Source organism: Excalfactoria chinensis, chromosome 1 (assembly GCF_039878825.1).
Source record: "Excalfactoria chinensis isolate bCotChi1 chromosome 1, bCotChi1.hap2, whole genome shotgun sequence".
Lineage (NCBI taxonomy): Eukaryota > Metazoa > Chordata > Aves > Galliformes > Phasianidae > Excalfactoria > Excalfactoria chinensis.
The window spans coordinates 17,994,806-18,000,857 of record NC_092825.1 but is presented as its reverse complement, the minus strand read 5'-3'; the positions used below and the strand labels follow the sequence as shown (position 1 = coordinate 18,000,857).

The 6,052-nt window shown below is 37.3% G+C and overlaps 1 long non-coding RNA gene across 1 annotated transcript; it reads left to right on the top strand.

The window, feature by feature from the left end:
* The first annotated feature begins 1,886 nt into the window (after positions 1-1,886).
* On the top strand, positions 1,887-5,718 carry LOC140248007 (uncharacterized). Its single transcript, XR_011902796.1, has 3 exons — positions 1,887-1,940; positions 2,643-2,762; positions 5,672-5,718. It is a non-coding gene; the product is annotated as an uncharacterized lncRNA (long non-coding RNA).
* The last annotated feature ends 334 nt before the right edge of the window (positions 5,719-6,052 follow it).

Sequence of the window (6,052 nt, the reverse complement as noted above, 5' to 3'; positions counted from 1 at the left end):
AAAAGAGAAGGCTTGTTTTGTCATATTAAGTATTCTCTGAGATTTTTACCTCAATATCACTCATAAAAAGTACTGCTTTTCTTCTTTGTCTTCATAACCAAAATGTTAAAGAACAGCTCTGTTTTCTGCTTTGGAATGGTGAAAGCAAAAAAGTTTGCATTTCAAAGACATGGAAAACTGAACATAAATCTGATCTGTGATTCTTTAGGAGATGCTTGACTTTGACACGCCTTCTGCTAAAATAGAACTGTCAGTGTTTAAACCTCAGAATGCTCATAACAAACAGATTTTGAATGTGTTGAGTTTGTTTTTATACAGTTTTATATAGTTTTTCAATTCAGGCTATGCACATCTGATCACTTTCCTCAGACATAAGGTATTATCAAAATTAGGACAATTCCTGCTCTATCCTCTTACTTACATCATTCTCCATATATAGGTCCAACTTTCATGCCAGCTTGGATAACTTTCATGCTAAAGTTCCTGAGAGCACAGAAGGGCATTTAATACACACATACTATCTTAGTAATTTCACTATACACAGGTGTGTTCCGGGGCACTGAATAAATGAATCGCCCTCCAGCTATTGCAGGAAAAAAAAAATCTCCAAAAGGTATGTGTTCATAAACCAAACTTCCTGTTCTATATGTGTTTGTTGTTGTTGTTTGTTTTTTTTTGCTGCAGTGTTTCTCACTCTTAGGAGGAAATTCATCAGAAGTTCATCACCAATTTTAGATTTTTTAAGAAAAAATTTCAGTGAAACCATGATAGCCACTAACCTTCTAGAACACTCGTGACATGGCCCATTACACTGAATATTATCTATCATATTATATATTTTAATATTGGACAAATAAGCTCAAAACTCTTTGGGGAGGATAATAATCTCATTTGTGGGTGTTATGTATCATAGGGTTCAGGTCTTTCAGTTTTACAAGATCTTACTGCATTCATAGCAGTAGCAGTTGCTCCTGCTTTAGGTACTTCTTCCTCCAGACTGAAATGTGACATAACAACATACTTGAGGAATATTTCTCTCTCTCTGTGTAAAGTCAAGAGACTTTTTATTAAGTTATGTGTGACTAGTATTAAACTTACACTGGGCTGGAACTAATCTCTGTTTTGTTAGCAAAGCAAACTGTGACTGTTTAAAGTATTAAATTATGGAGAATGTAGTACCACGATTCTTTCTTTTAGAACTGAATTTGAAAATAAATCCAATATAAAATAGTGTAATGGATGACTCTGTATGCAATTTGGCTTAGTATTTGCATAACTTGAAGACAACTTTGTTTTTCAGGCATTGGCTTTTTATTGTAGTTACAGGTTACTATGAATTGTGTGTATTTTACTATAGTTTATAATAGCTACTGAATTTCTATTCTGGAAAAGACTAACAATAAGCATATCCTGATGCTTGGAATAAATCTATATAAAAGAACTGTGAAAGTAAGAAGATGTGAGTGTGGCAAGAGGCAACAATGGGAAAAAGAAAATAACTGAAAGGCAAGTGAAATTGAACTTGAAAAGTTTACCTGTTTCCTCAGACCGTGTGTCATGAGTGGCATTTAATGAAGAAAGCGATAAAAATATTAAGTGCTAGATTAACTGTGGAATGAATTTAGGGTTTTCATGGAAGGTAGGTGCATATTAAGCACAACCAGCATGAAATTCATCTAAAAATAAAAGAAATTCTATACTCAGCATTGGTGAGGCTGCATTTTGAGTACTGTGTTCTGCTTTACATTTTCCCCTTGCTACAAAAAGACATCAAGGCCCAGGAGCATGTTTGGAAGAGGGGCAATGAAACTGTGAGCGATCTGGAGCACAAGTCTTATGAGGAGCAGCTGAGAGGGCTGGGACTATTTAGTCTAGAGAAGATAAGGCTCAGGAGTGGTTTTATTGCTCTTTACAGCTATCTGAAGGGAGGCTGTGGTGAGGTGGGTGTTGATCTCTTCTCCCATGTCACGTGATAAGTTGAGAGGGAATGGCCCCAAGTTGCACCAGGGGAGATTTAGGTTGAATGTTAGGAATTATTTCTCTGAGAATGGGCTGCCCAGGGAGGAGATGGAGTTATCAACCCTGGAGGTGTTCAGGAAATGTTTAGATGTTGCATTAAGGGACATGGTTTAGTGGGAGCTATTGGTGTTAGATGAATGGTTGGACTGGATGATCTTGAAGGTCTTTACCAAGCTTGGTGATTCTACAATTTTATGATTCTATACATTGCTGATAAATGTGTAGTATCTTCTGTTGCGGAGTACTGGTGTTACTGTGCTTGCATCCAGCCCCTCTTTACAAGATTATGTGAATGACTTTTAAGAGATGCTGAGTTCTATTTATGTGGAAGTTAGTGAATAATTACACATACTTGACACATCTGCTCTCTTAATGACTTCATGTTTCCAGCAGCACATTTTGAGTCCTATTATTATTATTATTATTTTGTTAAAACTTAAATAGCTTTTTTCCATACCCCTATCAGAGTAATGTTCTAAATTTGCAGAAAAGTCTGTTTCTTGTAAGTATTAAATACACAGGCAGGCAGTTTTATTTTGGAGATGATTTGGAGATGATCTGTAAAATAGAAAATTTAAATATTGTCCTAAAGTTTTCATCAAGCTAATCTATTATTGTCCCAGCTATTGTATCCTGGAGCTATTGCAGGTGGGTTATGTGCCCATAAAAGGCTAATCCACATGAAGATGAAGGAGCAGACAGGTGCACTGGCAGACAGAAGTTTCATAATAACCAAATAACAGGTAAGAACTCCTTTCCACAGCTCCTTCCAGAGCTGTCACAGGTAACTATCATCCACAGTGCCTGAGTGTGAAACCTGCCAAGATGAATTGGTGAGAGCAGATCTCAAGAGGAACATTCAGACTAATTGGCATCATGGAATACATGGAAGAACATGTGGGAATTTTTAAAGCTAATCATGATTTGTTTATGGGAAGAAGTCAAAGGTGAGGAAAGAGTGGTCAAAGTAATTTGGTGAGGACTAATTCTGGAAAATAAAGGGAAATGAGGTTAAGTGGGCCAGATGTGTCTAAACTGGGACTGGTGAGTACTTGCTTCCATGTCCCACGTTTGATCACTGCTGTCTGATCTCTCTCACTAAACTCAATTTGTATTTTCCTGTGTGAGTGAGGGGATCTCTGTTTTGTGTGCATCTGTGCTACTGGACATTTAGGTACCAGCAAGTCAAACCAAGAATCATCTAATTCATGTCTGTGTGGGACTAGCAACTGGAAGGACCAAGGCATGCAAGTCAGTTTCTGATTGGCAGCAAATATCTAAAGCGACTAGGTAGTGATAAGGTTAAGTAGCCTGTGAGCCAGGTACTGAAGTTGTGAGGCTAGGCCAGTTATGTGCATCTGTGAGGAGCTGCCTGCTGGAAGTACAAGCTAGCTGCTGGAGAGACAGCAGGATTTGGGAATTGGCTGAGGCATCAATTTGTATGCATATGTGTGATATGTAATACGTGCGTAGTTAATATACTTTTCTGTAAATCTACCCTTTTTTGAATTGCAAATTCTTACTCTCATTTGCTAAATGTATACGTATAGCATATAAAATTGCCATATAGTTCTTTCACTAAGTACTCTGCTTGTATAAACATAAATACTTCAAGTCTTCTGACATCAAGTATCCCTTCATTTTCTTCATTCATTCTTGTAATTTTTTCCTGCATATATCCTGATTTCACTTTATCTTCTCTGATCTTTACCCATCTGTTGTAGATGCTAACGAGGTTGAACCTTGCAGTATTTGGAGGGGGGGAGAGGTGGTAGGCGGCGAGCGAAGATTTCAGATGTGACGCAACAGGGACCCCTCCTTTTTCCATCCCTCACCTTGTGATGTACCTTGGCGCGCATTTCAAACGTGCGCCCTAGGGGGTGTAGACGAAGTAGTAAGGTATATAAGGTGCTGATTACTCCTAATAAACGCCATTTTGCCACCTTTCTTGATGAGTCACGGTGGTCTTTTTGGCCCTAGCGAGGGTTTCGCTAGTACCTGGGCAAGGGGGGGTTTAAACTATAATTGTGCACGGCAACAGCCATCCCAAATATACTAGTTTCAAGAGCTCTTAGCAGTGCTGACACAAGAAACACTGAACTTTGAATTGTCTTTTTTATGTCTTCACCTATGTGATAATGCCCAATACAGTATTACCATCTACAAAGAAACACAAAATTCCCTATAATCAGTTTGCCATTGCAAATGCAGAGTGAATAGCTGGTGAGACATTCTTTCTTTCACAAAATGAAAACAGCTGAATTTATTGTGGATTATAATACCTTCATTTTTTCAAACTTACTATGTCAGAGAAAGCAGAAAGTCAATTTGAAAAGTGTAATTCAAATGCTCTATTGAAATTCTTCATGTTTTCACTGTTTAAATAGCATTGGTTGTACTGTTTGCATTATTTTCAAATGTCATACAAGATGAATGCAGCCCTTCCTGTTCTATCCATGAAAAATAACACAACCTGGGAGTTAGAAAAATAGAACAAGAAGAAAGTCACATCAGGATGTGTCTGCTATTATCCATATATGCTATGTAAAATATCTTAGCAGAAATAAATGTGATTGTTTTATTTGTTTCTATGTAGATGAAGAGTATATGCATCCTTTCAGGCCTCTTGATTCGATCTAGAAGGACATAGGTTCTTTTGTGAGACCGAGTCCTGAGAATTAGCCTCCAGCTAATTCTAAGTCGCACTTTTTTTCTGGCATATATTTGTGAATGGGTCAGAATTGGAGTGGGGCTGTTACAGGTTGTCTGCAGAGAATTCTAAGTGAGTACCACAGCTTGTTCAGACTGGATGGACATTGCATAAAGAACAGTTGTTGTATAGTGCTGTACTTTAAGTTCTTACAGGCCTTGCTGAAGATTACTGTTTCCAAATTAAGCATCATTAATTTGCTCGTAGTTCTCAGTCCTCTCCAACTATAGCTTTCTAGTATCAGAGCATAGATGTTGTTGGAGAAGCATTACCATGGAGCTGTTTAATGTTTGTAATGACCTCATATTTCTATTGTCAGGAGATTTTTTGTTTTGCTGGAGGGAAGAATTACAAAAGAAGGAGAAAATAAATCCCACATATAAAATAGTACTAGAGGGTAGCCAGGAAGATTTTTGGACCTCTAACTAAAGCTATTTTTAGGAACAGGAATTCTTTTCTTAGTATATAAAATTCTTAATGAGTACTCAGGAAGGTATGCTTCGGAGAAAACTACTGACATACTGGCATGCTTTCATACTCACATTCTTTGCTGTGAAAAAAGGCTGTAATAACATGTCAGTGCTACTCTTAGTTAAACAAGGGCTACTCAGTGTGCAGTGCTCAAAAGAGATGAAAAAAGTTGTTCATCTAATATGTCCTGCTGCAAACCAACATCTGGAGAAAGAACAAGAGAAGTAACCTACGCTATGTTCCTTCTTTCAAAATAGAAAATATTAGCTATACTTCATATCTAGTGAGTTAACTTGCTCCCACTTTTCATCAGAACAAAGGTGAAGGAAAAGATAGATGTTCTCCTTCCAGCTCATTTTTAGGTGTATAGCCTCTTAATTCTAGCCCTCTGATACTAGATACAACCCAGAATACTCATGCTCTTTTAGAAAAATCTACAAAACTTCTTTTTCTTATTTCATTTTTATGGAGGTTTTGTGTTGAAAGGAGTAGCAGAAGGAAAAAAACCTGAAGAGGAGACATTCTGGAATATGAAACTGCTCTCTCAATTTCCAGGAAGAGGTGAGAAGCATAGACATGGTACTGCTTTTTCATTGGACTTTCAAGCATTTCTAAGAGCTCAGTTATGACTGTGGGAATTGGTATTTCTGAGGGAGATTAAACACTGGGGACCTTGCCCCAGACCTCTTCAGTTTCTAGATGATGATTTTTAAGCATTTCATTTATCCTTTGGAAAGAAGTAAAACCTATTTCTTCAAATTGCTATCAATTTAAAATTTAATTGCTTTTTTTTTTTTTTTTTTTTTCCTGTACCCTCATGCCTTCATGCAATTGCTGAAGAATGAAGTAGTA